Source organism: Oreochromis niloticus, linkage group LG13 (genome assembly GCF_001858045.2).
Source record: "Oreochromis niloticus isolate F11D_XX linkage group LG13, O_niloticus_UMD_NMBU, whole genome shotgun sequence".
NCBI classification, from domain to species: Eukaryota; Metazoa; Chordata; class Actinopteri; order Cichliformes; family Cichlidae; genus Oreochromis; species Oreochromis niloticus.
Window position 1 is genome coordinate 32,315,020 of NC_031978.2, and position 16,721 is coordinate 32,331,740.

The 16,721-nt window shown below is 38.8% G+C and overlaps 1 protein-coding gene and 1 long non-coding RNA gene across 7 annotated transcripts in view; one reads left to right on the plus strand and one right to left on the minus strand.

Annotated features, from left to right (window-relative positions):
- Positions 1–16,721, plus strand: part of hspa12a (heat shock protein 12A) — a 100,309-nt gene that overhangs the window by 11,210 nt on the left and 72,378 nt on the right. The gene's annotated exons all lie outside the window — the stretch shown is intronic.
- Positions 8,644–16,318, minus strand: LOC106099022 (uncharacterized). Of its 2 annotated transcripts, XR_002064358.2 has the most exons (5): positions 12,308–16,318; positions 11,649–12,218; positions 10,985–11,143; positions 10,452–10,547; positions 8,644–10,366 (listed from the first exon to the last, which is right to left on the minus strand). It is a non-coding gene; the product is annotated as an uncharacterized LOC106099022 (long non-coding RNA). The 2 variants fall into 2 exon arrangements; XR_003213452.1 differs by having other exon boundaries at positions 8,644–10,547.

Here is a 16,721-nt window from a genome sequence, read left to right on the forward strand (position 1 = left end):
GCTAATACCTGATCCAATACCAGTGTGATTCCTCACTATGAAGAAGCCCTCAGACCGCCTGTGTCATGGCTGTTGTGGTAACAGTGTCATGTCACTGGGCGTCGTATTGAAAAGATAAAAAGTCTGTTGTACAGCTCTCTCTCCATACCCTTTCATATAATATGGCTTCTTGAAAAAAACATTCAATGTCAGCTTTGAGTTTGTGCTCTAATAATGAAGGTTGTCAAGAGAGGTGGGCCACAGAGAGACTGGAAGTCCCCCGGCTTTCCCCTGTCATCACATCTGACAGGGTTAAAGGGTCTTCACATCCAGCCTTATGTGTTAAAAATAATCAGAGTCTAAAACAGAATCGTTAAAAAGATTAGTGTCGGACATTTGTGTGTGTGGATGCGATCCAGCTTTGGCAGATTGTGTGTGATTGCAGGAATCCCATGTTTCATATGTGATTTTGCTCATAGTTAATTACGCTTAATACTGATCAGAATATAATCAGGTATATTAAAAATAATTAAGTTTAACCCAAATAATAAATAAGAAAATATGATCTATGAAATGATTCTAACAGCCTCTCTGGAGCCTTTCTAGAAACATCTGTGGAAGCTGTGTGTGTCTCTGTGTGTGCGTGTCTGTGTGTGCGTTTCTGTGTGTGCGTGTCTGTGTGTGTGCGTTTCTGTGTGTGTGTGTCTGTGTGTGTGCGTGTCTGTGTGTGGGATTATGTTAAAATGAATCTTAATGTGAAAAGTGGTAAAGACACAAACTAAATGAAACATGAAGTGAATTATATCCATATGTGGTTGAATGTTCAGATGAGATGGAATGTGTGTGTTTAGAAAAGAGAAGAAAATGTAATGAATTGACTTCAGTATTTATTTGAAATCATGTATGAGGAAAAATTCAGCTAGATGGAGAGAGGACAATGATGATGTGTTTGTGTGTTTTCGCTCTTTTTCTGCTCACCTTTGTTGTGTTAGATTATAGATTTAATAAGATCGGTGCACCGTCAGGCCTGGACCTGCTCCAGCCTTTCTCCTTCAAAGAACAAGAAAATAATCAGCATTAGCTCAGAGTAGATTAATTACATCAGTGTAGCTCCATTCATTTGGCTTTTGCTTTATTAAATTGCTTTAATAAATATCCTTTAATTAAAGTGTCAGTTGTGGAGGAAACAGAGGAAACAAATATTTAAGCAACTGTTTCCACCAGTCCTTGAACTACAGAGAACAACTGTCTGTACTCCCCGTGTCCTCCATGTCTCAGTTGGTGCTCCCTGGATGCTCTTCCTCCTCCTCTTCCTCACACATTGGTAAATTCCCTGTGGTATTATCTAGAGATGGCACGATACCACTTTTTTATGTCCAGTACCGATACCGATATCATAACTTTGGATGTCTGCCGATACCGATATGAATCCGATATAACGTATTTTATAATCAATAAAACTGTTTTTTTAATATCTTGCTGCATTTTGTATAAGTTCATACTCCAGTCTAAATAAACAACAACACTAAAGCTATTCTGTTATAGCTGTATGTAAAAAACACACTGCACCCAAAATATTTCATAGTTCAGCAACACTGATCAATCTAATAAACTTAAACCTGCTCCATCCTCCCTATTCTGGTATTTTAAAGAGTACTTAGCAGAAATATTAAGCAACCTAACTAATAGGGTTGCAAACTCCCAGCAAAAGAAATAGGGAACCACCCCCCACCCTCCACCTCATGATGCTTAATTGATGTAATCAACTTTAATTTGATGCAGGTGTAAAAAAAAAAAAAAAATGCACAGAAATAAATTATTTTTCTACAATAATTAAAAAGATTCAACATATTTCTTCAACAGAATTGCAGACTGCACAGATGGTTCCCAAAGGAAAAAGTACTATAGCTGACTAGGTTATAAATTACACTTAATAGTTCCTATATAGAGATTGACAGACCACGTGACTTTCGCGCATTGCTTTGTGGGTACCCGTGGCAACAAAATCAAAACACTGCATCAAGCGCTAGTATTTCCAGCACCGGTAATCCATTAATTCTGCGGTTTTAATCCCTACTTGCATTTTATTTGCCCCAAAACAGTTATGTACAAAACGACGGAGAACACGGCAGGTCCGTACAAAGACAGAGTTGATGAAAAGGCAAAAAAAAAAAAAGGACGAGGAAAAAATCAAAGGAGTGAAAGGGTCAGACCAGGGGTCGGCAACCCGCGGCTCTTTAGTCTTTATTTTGTGGCTCCAGGTGGTTTGGGAAAATAAATTAGAAGTATTTAGCTGAAGTGTATTTTATTTATGTTAGTTCTTTTTTTAACTTGTAGTTCTAAATTGGAAGATTATTGTGATTTTCAAATGTAAAAATAAAATGATATCTTATTATTTTTTTCATCGCTCAAAATAAGCGTCACACTCGCGGAAGCCGGTGTACCCGCCGAAACGCCGTGCATTTATCGAGACTTTCGACCCCAGGTAGGCCAATTATGGATCTTCGGATCCACATTATGTCGGCAGCTGTTCTCCACCGTGAACTATGTTAAAAACAAACACGCTCCCGCCTCACAGATGACAGCTTACAGTCCTGCGTAAAGATGAAAGCCCCGATTTGCAGACGCTGTGCGCAGAGGTTCAGGACCAGAAGTCTCATTGTAAACATATCACGGCAGACCCGACGATGTTTGCATGAACATGCTTTTCAGCATCTCTTTATTGACCCCTTTTCACACACGGTTGCTGTACGCATACAGCCGGCTGTAGCTTTTCAGCTCACAGCCCGACAACACAACAGCAGAGAGAGCACAGACTTTAAGGCGGCGAGGCGTGATTGCGGGTGTCGCTCAGGTGCGTCCGCCTCCCCTGCAGCGGCACTGCAGACCACGCCCCACCACACACATTAACCAGGTAAAACACATATTTAGGCAGAATTTTGCAAATATCTATTTTTTTCAGCAGCATAGTGCTTTTTTTCCAATTACTTTTTTAAGAGTCAGGTCAAGGCTCCAACAGCCCAAAGGCGATATAAGGGTGGCGGCTGACAACAGTTTTTGTTTGCTACATGGATCATTTTAGTTCAGCTGGGTGTCTTTCCTTTTGTTATATTTCTTTAATAGTTTAAATTAAATAAAATGTAATTTTCTCTGTAGCACTTCATGGATTTTATAAGCAACACACCTTAGTTTCTCTGTGGATTCTTTTAAAAAGCAGTGAAACTTTTCTGTTCAAACAAGCCTTTTGTTGATCTACGTATTTTATATTCTTTACATTATTTACATTTGATCTTTTACATTGTGTATAATGTCTATTGATTGTATTGTTTATTTTAATATTTGTGTACAGCGCTTTGTGACTGCCTGTCTGTGAAAAGCGCTTAATAAATAAACTTTACTTACTTACTTTAGTTGTTCACACAAAGCATAAAGATAAAAAACAATATATACAGTGTTATCTTCATTTCAGATGTCAAAAAGTATTTGCGGCTCCCAGTGTTTTCTTTTGCGTGGAAACCGGGTCCAAGTGGCTCTTTGGGTGTAAAAGGTTGCTGACCCCTGGGTTAGACCCATACGAGCATACAGAGTGGAGTAAGGACGTTAGCGTGCTGCTCAACTTTCATCACGGACATATTTATCATTATATGGACCTAAGTGTGAGTGCATACACTCACAAGATGTTTAGTAACTTCAGATCCCTGCAACAAGCCCAGGTCCAGTTTACTTTGGTGATTTGGACTATTCCATTTCACAGCTGTTGTTACATTTTTTTCCTTTATCTCCTGTACAGGCCAACGCAATCTAGGTTGTAGTATTACACAACATTTTCAGATCTAATAGAAATAAAGTGAGTGTTTCATAATTCATTCAGTTTATTGTCTTTATTTATAACTGGCATTATTGTTTCATTCTATTATAGAATCTTACAAGAAAGAGGCAAAATTGTAAAAATCCATTATGCTTTATTAGCTGCTTCGGTAAAAAACAAATCAACAATGCAACCAAAAAAAAAAAAAACATTGCAAAACAACATACTGGAAAACAGTTATTCATCACTTGATTGCTTCAATACAACCCTTGGGCACATATATGCGGGACGTTTCGTGGCTGTTTTGATGTCGCTCTCTCTCTTAACCGATCAAATCTGGCTGTGGTAGCAGCTTTAAACTCGGTCTGACCCAGGCTGATAGAGGTGCCCGGTCTGGATTGTATTCCAGCATTTTGTAGGCTGGTTTTCCTACAAAACACAACAAACATTAGCCTGCAAAGCCACAGTGAACAAAGCAGCATAGCGCAACTAATTCAATTCAAATCAATATAAGACTTATTTGTAACCTACATCAACAATTGTGTTATGATAAATTACGTAATAACTACAACAGAAGACTTACCTTTGTGGAAATGCTTGGAGCAGACTAACATGTGAGCTGGAGTGTTCTGGGACGTTATATTTGGTCTTCGAATGGCTGCAATCCAGGTCATCCGTCGCCTCTTTGTTACTTCGGAAACATGGCTTGAACAATTTTTCTTCCACGACGTAATCCGATAAAAACCGATCTCTTTACCCGTCGGCTTCCCGTGGCTGTCATGCGACCGGCTATTGCAGTTAATAATACAACAGCTTCTTGCCATTCTTTGTGTTTCTTTTTATCGCTGTGTGACTGTTTTCATGTGAAAGCCTGCGTGCACTAGTACCGCTTGCCACGCGTTCCCAGAATCCTTTGCGGTTTTACCCCGGAATGACGTCACATTTTCAATCGCTATACAGTAATGGATTTATATACATCAGATAAAAACTTTGGTTGTAAGATTCAGATAATTATTTATTAAAAGCTAGACATGACAACAGGGATGGACTGGGACTAAAAAACAGCCCTGGACTTTGACTGGGCCTGGCCCAAAGTAATCGGCGTGCGGAAACCCGGCAACAATAATGCTTGGCATGAGTGTTACAAGACTTTAATTGTGGCTTATGCTATCAAACCATCAAAATTATAGCAACAGTGCTGATGTTGACTAGATGTTGTATTAAAAGTATATTATTCTACAGTAGATTAACTTGAATACTCACATAGAAATGGAGGTCTCAACATACTGCAGTTCCTCTGGCTGAACCAATACAAAACAGTTATCTGAAACACATAACACATAGTACTGTAGGAGTTATGATAAATCACAAAGTAAAGAGGTTTTAGTATGCAGGTTAACTTGAATACTCACCTTACTCAATGTTGGAGGATAAGTATTTTCTTCAACAGTTTGCTTTTTTCTGCAACTCTGTCTATGACCAAGTCATTGTCAAGGGACATGAGGATGTCTTTCTCTGTAGTCATAAGCATGAATGCTTCCAGGTGTTCTTGCGACTGTGTGCTTCTTATTCTGCTTTTTATGTGTTTGAGAACAGAGAAACTTCTCTCACATGCTACCTGTGTCACAGGCAGAGTAAGGAGGTACCTGTATCTGTATGTATGGTTGCTGCTGGCTGTGCTGCTAAATATGTCAGTTAGTCTGACATCTTCAGCATCTAATGCCTGCAATATTTTTCTCTTGCCTTCTCAGCCCCACCCTTTTCTTTCCTTGTTTTACTTGAAGCCGCGTTTTGCATCGTTTCTTTCCACCGTCTTTGCCTCCAACTCGACTTTTTCTTCTCCTTGCCTGGCAGCCACAGCCAATGCAGCTGGCATCCAACTTAGAGTTGCAGTGCTGCCCCCTAGAGTACTGGAGTGTGAAAGAGATTAGTGGGGGAAAAAAACAGGTGTTGATTCATGCGTGGAGAGTGGTGGGCCGGACCGCCAGCCTTCCTGGAGTACCAGACGTTCTGTGATTCTCCAGAATCCACAGATGCCCAGTCCACCCCTGCATGTCAATAAGAAAGAAAAGTATGTCTTTGTGCCCCCCTTTTCCCTGTTCATGCCCTATCGGCCCCCCTGGCTACACTTTGCTAGATCCGCCCCTGCACAGTTACCAGCCGTCAGCTACGTAGAAAAGGATCCTGGTGTAGAAAGTAATATTAAATACATTCTAACAACAGCTTATCAAGCTTAAACGTGCTGCTGTTGTTCAGCCGCTGGTTTCCTCTTTCTGGTGCAAAGTGGGCCAAAAACAAAGAAGAGAGACGGACTCGCGACAGAAAAGCCGATCAGCTGATCATTGATCAGTTTCACGATTGAAGTAGCAGCAGGAGAGGGAGAGAGAGAGGCAGTCGCTCCATATATCGGTTGTTAAGCTTAACATGGGAACGCTTTACAAACATGCAGATATGAACTTACACACTTGCTTTACTTCTCTCTGGGATAACTTCCTCGGAGATGAAATGCTGGTTTGGTAGTGAGGCTACAAATACACACAGCCGCTCTATCACGTCATGCATACTGCTCTGACGTGCTACGGTTATGAGCCGAGTTACGCCATGTTGCAAGTTTTGTGAGGTGCTTTTTTGATATTTAATGGATCGGATTACATTTTTAATTTCTCTCCGTTATCTGATCCAGTAATTTAGGTCAGTATTGGGCCGATACTGATACGTAATATCGGATCGGTCCATCTCTAGTATTATCAGATGGACAGTCCCTGTCCCATCAGTTGTCCTCAGTCTCTCCTGACTCTGTGCAGCAGCAGTCCTAAAACAAAGCACGTCAGTCTGCTTTTTAAAAACAGCAGCAGAAGTTATTCAAAGTTTATCAAATCAAATATTGTTAACTTGCATTTCATTTACAAAAAAGGGAACAGTTTCTTTTTTATGATAGTTTCATTTTAGTACAGAAAATAACAGTACATTAAAGTTATTTATTGACCTGCTCTCCATCACAATCATCCCGGCCTTGTTTTTGGCACAAAAGCCACATTTCTCACTGATGCAGGAGAAGCATTAAAATCTATGCGAATGTCACCCCTGTGTTCTCCTCTGCAGCCTGGCTGAGCGCAGTGTAGCAACACTGTGTGAAGGAGAATTTCTCCAAGCCAGCAAACAAGCCAAACAAAAAGCACAATGACACAAATGTGAGAATCACTTGTTTCCACTTCTGCCAGCTAGACCTTATTTTCTAAGTGTTCCTTAGATGAGACAAAAATGGGAAAAAGAAACAGATTTTAAAGAGGAGCGTGAGCGTGAACCAAACAGATTAGTTTGTTTAGTAAATTAGTCATGGGATGTTTAAAATGGGAAGGAACTAAACTCAGGGAGCTGTGAGGGATGGAGACATGCTGCTAAGAGAAGATGGGAGCTGAAATCTCTCATGTTGCTCGTTTCATCATTCCCATTAATAATGATGTCATGTAGTATGACTCAGGGCCCTGAGGATCATCATCACAGGAGATCTGGATATGTTCAATCTCATGTTCATCATCTTATTTACTGAGTGATAGAGAAATACATTACAAGCTGAGAGGACAGACCTAATAATGCCTTTGTTATGATTTGTGAGATGGTTCATTGACTGGTTCTTATATAACGCTTTTCTGCTCGACCTGATCGCTCACAGCACTTTATACGACCTGCCTCATGCACCCAATCACACAGGCACTTTCTCCTGATGAGCCACACCCCGTCACGAGGGACAACTACAGTCTTTCACAGTCGTTCTGCTTCAAAGCCACATGTTCAATTGTTTAATCACGGTGAGCAGGAATCCACAAAGGGACGACTAGGACCTCAACGTTACAACATTATCATCAGATGAAGATGCAAAATTCAAAAGAGAAGACAACGTAACAGTTGCACATGAATATAGTTATTAGAACTGAGTTAGAACTTGTTACTTTTAAAGTGCTGGACTAACCTTTTATACTAATGAGGATTAATACCTTTAATACTGTTTTTACCTTTACTGTTATACAAAGGGTTCAGGAGGGAGTGTCCACAGATTAGATTTTAATTGAAGGATATTTATTAAAGTAATTTAGCAAATTTAGCAAAAGCAGAATCAAATAATTCAAGATTCAAAGTGTTTATTGTCATCTGTACAAAGAAAGATTTTCTCAGTACTATGAGTACTATAAGTCTTTCTCTGCTGTCCACACACAGATGCCGGTTAATATGTGCAAATAGAACTAGAACAGATAAAATACAAATAGTGTAAATAAATAAGTGGTGACAGATATTGAAGTGTTAAATAGATGTGTGTGCAAAAGAGCTATGAGCTCAATATGCTGGTTTAATATGTGAGATGACCTGATGTGCAAAAATTATTATTACTGTTAAAATAGGTCAGCTGTTCAAGAGTCTGACAGTCGGAAGAAGGAGTTGTTGAGACGAGATGTTCTGGATTTCACACTTCTAAAGTGTGAACAGTCCGTGTTGGGGGTGTGTGGGGTCTTGAGGATGGAGGCAGCTTTCCTCTGGATACTGCGATGGTAGATGCAGCCACCTCTCTCCTATAAGATGCTTCGTCCATTCCAGTGATGCGACCGGTCACTGCAGTGTCGTCCGCGAACTTCGGTATGGTGTTATCCCTGTTGGAGGCGACACACCGTGGGTCTGCAGGGTGTAGAGGATGGGACATATAGTCACAAAATAATGATTAAATCCCCTGAAGTGGTATGGAACGCCAGGACTGCCATAATGAATTAATTAAATACACCATTAAATAATTAATTAAATGTGGCAATAATTAATTAAAATTGGAAATAATTAAATTTTTTTTTTTACACATTTAATTAATTATTGACACATTTAACTAATTATTTAATGGTGTATTTAATTAATTCATTTTGGCACACTTGAGTCCTTCAGGTCTCACCATGAAATAATTTTATCTGTCAACCTCACCCATCAAACCCAGGGGGGCGGAGTTAACGCTGATCGAGTCAAAACCATTGCTTTGGCCTGGTGGCCATTGTTTTTAGCACACAACAACCGGCATGTTGAAACTAACAGAACTGAACTTTGGAAAAACCCTGTTTGTGTGTCACCAAATACCGTTTTAGTATTTTTTTAGCCGAGAATGTAGTGGTTTAATCTTCAGATGTCTGGTCGGTTTGTCAAGATACAGCCTCTTTGCAAAAGTGCTTCGATGATTTCGGAGACGTCTGCCCAGCCCACACTGTGTGAAAAAAAAAAAAAAAAAAAAAAAACGTTGCAAAAACTTAAAAACTCAAGGCAACCCACTGCATTTATGTTTTTAGGTTCTGATGGATAACTTATAATTTCAAGTTTAGGAGCAAAGTTGCTTCAGCTAATGTTTTTGTGTTTACAAAATTAATAATTGTGCTTTTTCTTAACTCATATTTTATTGTTTTGGCAACGTATTTCCTAAAGTTTACACAACATATTTTTTTTGTTTTGTTTTGCCAATCGATTTCCTAAAGTTTAGAAAAAGTATCTTTTATAGTTTCCATGAGGTGCTCCCTGTTGTACCAATGAATGTTTACAGAGTTGATTTTCAAATAACTTTGTGTGCAAACACAACTGCACCACTGACAATGTTGACTTTTGAGATGAGCCATTTTTAACATACTGACAACATTCAGCCACAAATAAAGTCTATCCAAAAACACAAAAAAGTCAAATTTTTGTAACAAATGTTACTCATTATTTTAAAGGTGTGGTATTGTCAGGCAGAATCTCAAACCTATCTTGATAGATAGTCACTAACAAACAGATTCAAAACATCAGATGGCAGGATGTGAACAACTTCTATCTGGTTTCCATACAGCGAACAACTTTCAAACAATTTTTTCCACCACTTGTCTTTTAATAGTAATGGTATCAATACTAATTTCCTCTGAAGTTCAGTATTGCGCCACATTTGTTATAAAACTAGTATAAATGTACCTAAAACCAGATTATAAAAATTCTTTAAAACAGTTCAAGTTAGAATAAAGACTTAAAACATTTTATAAAAACTTGTTATACATGAAATCTGCAATCAGTCATGCAAGCTACATTAAGTAAAGTTAGAACAGAAGAGATTGATTCAAATTTTCTGCACCTTACCATTTTCTTAAAGCCAGAAATTTACTATTTTCAGAGCAACTTACCACAAAACCCAAAAACTGTAAATCAAAGCAAATTGCTGCATTCTCTTTTACACAAGTTGCATTTGAGTTGAACATGTTGTCAAATAGGTTAGACTTTGGTTAAGAGCTTGGTTTTGAAGCTTCTTATCCTCTGGGAACAGGTAGATGTCAACTCCATAAAAATGTGTTGCACAGCTTCAAATGTGTACTTGAGTTCTTTGGGAAACTCCATGTTGAGCCCATAAAGTAGGCCAAACAGGTAGGCAAAGGCAGTGGGAAGGTCTGGCAGATCATCAAGAATAATGTCCTCTTCCAAAACAATGGCAGTATTGACCACTGTGGACTGCGAGTTGGGTCCCACGTAGTCCTCCAGAACAGTGAGGATGCCCACCGTAACACCTCGGGTTGCCCTCTCAACTGGATCTGTATCCTATGCAAAATTTAAAAAAAACAACAACAGTACATATAAGTCTCTGAAAACCAAAACTGAAGATTGAGTAGATTTGCATGCTCACCAGACATGTTAAGAAGAGTTTGGTCTCGTCGTCGCGAACAAATCTCGGTAACCCTTCCAAACTGATGGTTCGTCGATGCTGGACTATGTTTGAGACCTAAAACAAGGAAATCAAATAAGACTCAGTCTCATTTATAAACCTACCATTTTGTTTTTAAAACACATTAAGTTTTGTTGCTAAAAATACAGCCTTAAGAAATAAGATGTTGAAATTAGATATTCCAGATAATTGCTCATGGTTTTGTCAGTTTTTTTTTTTAAAGTAATTTTGATGTGCAAGAAATGTAGCACACTTATTACAACATGTATAACAAAAAGTGCCATGAGTGGGATGAGAGTTCAACTGTCTGTCATGACCTGGCATCTGCCAAACACACAGCGCTGCTTGTTAGCTTATAATCCCATTCAGGACACACTTTCTGAAAACTATTAAATATTTACTAAATTGATGTAAAAATTGTTAATATATCTTTCGTTACAGTGGGAACTTCAGGTTCCTCATAAACCAGACACAAATACATTTTCATATATTACCTGTTCATCAAACTTCTGCAACAGGGAATCCATGTCATTGCGGAAAGCAGCTTTTCTAATTCGATACAGCTTAATCAGCCGAAGTGAGTAAGTGTCGAGGGCAGTCATGAAGGTCCCCATGAGATCCTTGGTGGTAATGCGTGAGAATTCCGCACAAATCTACAAAGCAACAAAAAAATATAGAAGAAAACTTTTAAAGGTACATTATATAAAAATGACATTGTTTTCAAATTTGGTTAAAACAGCTTAATTTCAAAACATTTAGTTAGTCTCGGTTGATCTATTGGTCAGGTCTTGATTGGATCTTTTTTTCTGTTTTAGTGGTAGTACAAATTCTGACGCATTAAAAAAAAAAAGAAACAAGAAAAATCTGATCAGCAGATTTTACATTAAGTATATAGAATACCTAATCAAATGCTGATTAGACAAAATAATGGTTTCAACTGTTGTAGTTGTCTCAGTGAATCCTTTCCCCATAACCGTGGCTCAGCTCTCTCCTGCAAAACGACTAACTCGTAACATTGGGATTAAAATTTCTTTCTAACAACTCCAAATGCCTTGAAATTTGTCTGGGTGAGTAAATGAACTTTTTCCATTCTAGAAATAAGACCACACTGAAAAAAATATGGAAGTTTTCCTTCAAATATTTAAGAGATTATCTAACCTGTTCTTTCAAGAAGAGAGCTGGCCATCTGAGCTGCATTTCCTTGACCAAGGGCTGCATCTCCACAATCTTGTCTAGAACTTCCATCTTGATGTCTCTTGTTACACTTAAATTTGCCCCTGCTTTCTCATATACTTCGTTGCCCTTGCGAAGTTTTAACTCTACATCATAGGAAAAGGTTGGGATAGGAAATGGATTTGGCCACTGTGAAGTGCTACGCATGTAGGTCTGGGTGGATGAGGATGGGCTGAAAGAAGATGCTGAACTCACAATGGCTGTATCAACAGATGAGATGGCGCTATGATCAGATGGAGTCTGTGGTGGCGAGGCTGATGCATTTTCCTCCCAAATGAGGTGCAACACTGCCCGTCCAGCAGGTAGCTCATTAATATCCATCAGGTTGCAAAGTGCGTTCCCAAAATCTGGGTCTTCATATTGTATTGCAAAGTCACCTTCAAGTCCAAGCTTTGCTTGTAGTTCATCTTGAAGCTGCTTCACAGATTCTGGAACAGTGGACAGTTGGATTTTTCTGGTAAGTTTTGGACTGACGTGGACTCGCAGTAACAGGGCCTGTGAAGACAAACCAAAAAAAGGGCGCAATTCTAAATAATTAACAAAATCAAGTAATCAACTGAAAACTATTTAAGAACAATACATACCATCACTTTCAATGCAGGAGGCACGTAACAGGTGTCACCATCAGTTGTCCAGCTACGCAGTATTCAGCTAAAGGGTGGTAATCATTCAAATCTTCTGGGTCAAGTATTTCCAGATCTTTGTAGCTGCTGTCAAGCCGATATGATCTGTAATGTTCCATAAACCAAGAGGAGAGCTTTGTAGCAACAAATGACACTTTCCCAGAGTCTACCAAAATGTTCAGTATCTTGTAGAACTCAGGCAGACCACTCAGTTGTCCTGATGAAATGATCATGCCTTTAACATACTGGGTCCCATACAGATAAACACATTTAGCAAATGACACAGCTTTTACCTGTGGATGTTTCAGTTTCAAGCACTTCTGAAGAGTTTCATTCAAGAAACAGATGTCAACTGTGTCAACATTATCAACATGCAGACTTGGTTTAAAAAGACTGTGACCATCTAAGAAGTATGCCATCATTTGTTGATGCTTTGAAGAAAGTGTTAGTAGTATATTCTTAAAGCATTGGACATCATGCACAGTTTTCTTGAAAAAGTTGTGCTTAGATTCAAATCGAATAGTCCACAAATCAACTAAGGGACCAAAACAACGCACAAGATGACTATAATGCTCAATATAGTGGTGTTTTGGCTTCAAATTAAAATCAGGAAAAGTCTCTGTCAGTAGTCGTCGATGATCCAATATTTTGGTGTCCAAGTATGACAATATTTCTTCTGATAGAGTTGTTGAGACAACAATCTCAACAAGCTCCTTAAGGTCCATCAATATTTCCCATGATGGCTCATGTTCTGGTATACGGGTCCCAATGATAAAAGGCAGCAAACGCAAAAGTGTCCAGTTTTCATGTCCATTGCCACTCACTCTTCCTGTTCCAAAACTGGCTTTCGTAATTTGTTGTGGCTTGTTGAGCTTATCAGAGAATTTATATGGAAATGATTTTATACGTTTGTTTAGTCCTTCAAATGTGATAAAACCCTTTCTGATTAAATCTTGAAGACACAAACACAATTCCACAGGGACAACACCTTCAAAGAAATCATGTAATATATCTGGAGGAAATCCAGTGACTGGATGAAAATAGGACAACGCACTTAAGGCACAGGAACCTTTGACACCACACACACTTTGTCTTTGACCAGCCTCAAGCTCTTCTAGAAAAATGTTATGCTCTTCCACAGTTCTTAATGGAAATTCTGTAGGATCAAGAGTTGCAATCTGATGTTTATCAATACTACAAAGTCGACAAAACTTGTCGACATTAAAGGACTCCAAAAAGCCTGCAAGGCTGTGAGCCCCAAGGTTATCTGCACAGACACAAAATACAGTTCCCTTCAAAAAACTATTTAAAGATTCAACGTACACCCCTGTGCTTTCAAGACCTTTTAAATCCTCAATGAGTGGATAAAGAAAAGCATCATACCCAAACTGTTTAACGTCTACACTTTTACCAAGAAGAGCAAGCTGTATTGAGGGCAATGTGGAACGAAACCTTGCAGATAAGTTGAGTACAACCCAATAAACGGCAGTTATTTTATGAATTTTTCGAGATGTTCCTAAAGGGTTGCATATTTCAAAGTCGTCAATATACAAAGCCAAACTAATGCAAGTATCTTGCAATCCTAAAAGCTTGTTGTTTTTGAAATACTGCCCATCTCTAAATGATCTGTAACCTTCACTAATTTCTTTATCAAATGCTAACTTTTCAAAGAAACTTTTCTCTTTCAATAAGTTCTCCAAGACCTGGTTTACTGAGACATAAACAAATGTATTTCTAGTTCTCGCTTTGTAGGTGTACTCTGTAGGCTGAATTACATGAAAATTATTCTTGAAATAAAAATTTCTCTTGTAATCAGTAGATAATGCACCTTTTGGTTCTGTTGAGATAATTAATGGGTTGGTTTTGAAAAGTGCATCATTTATATTTTTAATTACATCATCATCTGCCTCAATGTTCTGTTCAGCAAGCACCTCTTTGATTCTTTGAAATGAATGAACCTGAGAAAATTTTAAAATGTCACTAATTTCCTCAATAATTCTCTGCAAAGCACTTTTAGAAACATGTAACAATGTTTGCATGCATAGAAAAAGTCTAGCTATTTTATGTTCAAGACATTGGTAATCTACCAACTCATTGTCCTGTTTATCACTGGATGCTACACCTGAACCACTTGGTAATGTCTCTGGCTCCTGAGAGGTATTTAAGGATTCATCAGGGGAGCTACTTTCACTAGGACATGCATCAGCATGAGAAATCAGTCTAATACAGTTTTTTTTATATCTTTTGAGTTTTTGTGCTTTCTGCTTGTGTGTGACGTAAAGGTTGATAAATTGTTGGTATCATAGTCACATTTTTGGAAAGGACAGGATACAGTCTGATGGTTTTTTAAGTGCCTTAAAATATGTGAAATAAATGTATGCTGTGAACAGTTTTCCTTAAATTCACAAAAATCACAAAAAAATGTTGAGCTCTCCTGCCTTTTCTTAGCCCTGTTGTGTGATCTGCTGAGGTGAGACTTCAACGCCCCTCGTGTCCTAAACGAACAGACGCAGTCACTGTAAACACAGGGCAAATGAAATCCTCTTCTATGTCGTAGCTGGTGATGTCTTAAGAGTACTTCTTGGCTTGAACTTGGCAGAACTGGCACTGCATACAAAAACTATAATGAGAAGAGAGGAGAGGACAGTGTCAACAATTCAAAAGAAACCTGAATTAATCTCAAATTACCAAAGTTACATTACCTGATTATGTGTTTGGGGGCAGAGGGAGGCGCTCCTGTTCTGATTCCTCTCCTTACCAACTCTTCATCAATCCCTCACAAATCAGGACAAGCAAGCAGTGGTCTGGAGTTGGCTTTTAATTCTCTAAATAAATAAAAATAGCAATTAGTTTTAAAATAAAATTCCAGCTTCCTGACATTACTTAAGAATGTTTTTCTCCTGTCCTAATTGTTTTGGCTCACTAAAGTGAGCTGATTCTGCCTTGTAAAATGCCATGTAAAACAGAGTAAAACAAATAATTTACAAAACATACATTACATCAAATGTTTAATTTATTTAATTTATTATTAACAAATTGTATTCTACATGGAATGCACCAACAATGTACTCGGATCTATTATGTATGCCAAGGATAATTTTGTGTGATTGGTTTTACAACTTAGAATGACAAACATTGGATTGAGAGTATGAGTGGGATAAAACTCCTGAAGCATCTGTTTAAATTATCGGAGCATTTATTAATGATGCTCCATAAATAAACCAAAACAATGTTGTTTTGTGCATAACAAAAAGCTCACAATTGTGCAGTCAAAATGTAAAATAAAAGATGCTGAGCATATTAACAAAGACAAAGTTCTACTGCGTGACTGACAGCCTGGAGTTTGAAATCCTCTTTGTAACCGTGTGTCTTACAGGAGCCATTTATGGTCCTTATACACATAATACGGTAATATTACGTTGAAGCAGAGTACGTATCACTCTGCGAGGCTCCTCGGTAGCCGTAATAATCCAACAATCAATCAAGCAGTGCAGCTTCATAGCTTAGCAAAGTCGTACCAAAACATTTTTTGACAGATTTTTTTAAGCTGTGTATCACATAAAATTGGTTCGGGGTCAGTAAGCACAACCAGAATTCATACATAAGGCGCACTGTCGATTTTTGAGAAAATGAAAGGATTTTAGGCCGTGTGTCAAGGCGTTAGCCCAGTTAGCTCGTTAGAGCCACCCAGCTCCACGCACGCGGTGATCCACGGTAACTAGTTAACGGAGATTTGCCCCGTTAATTCAGTTATGGCATTAACTTTACGCTGACAGCACTAAAATAGTAATCTTCAAATGTTTTCTTTTTACTGACCAGCTCCTCTTTGATAGCTGCCGTGTCCATCTTGTTGCCTGCAGGTGAAGCGATGGGGGAGGGGGAGTTGTGTCAGTGAAGGAGAGAGCCGAAGCGGAGTAACGCGGCGTAGAGACAAAAGTGGACGAAAGAGAGGCAAACTTGCGGCTCCACAAGTATAATTATAATAATAATGGATTGGATTTATATAGTGCTTTTCAAGGCACCCAAAGCGCTTTACAATGCCATTATTCATTCACGCTCACATTCACACACTGGCGGAGGCAGCTACAGTTGTAGCCACAGCTGCCCTGGGGCAGACTGACAGAGGCGAGGCTGCCATATCGCGCCATCGGCCCCTCTGGCCAACACCAGTAGGTGGTAGGGTAAAGTGTCTTGCCCAAGGACACAACGACCAGGACAGAAAGGCTGGGGATCGAACCGGCGACCTTCCGGTTACAGGTGCGCTTCCCAACCCCCTGAGCCACGGTCACCCCATTATAATGATATTGTTACATCTCATATCTCGTATAAAAATATATCAATATATTTAGAAACTCGATATCACTTGTTCATCTGT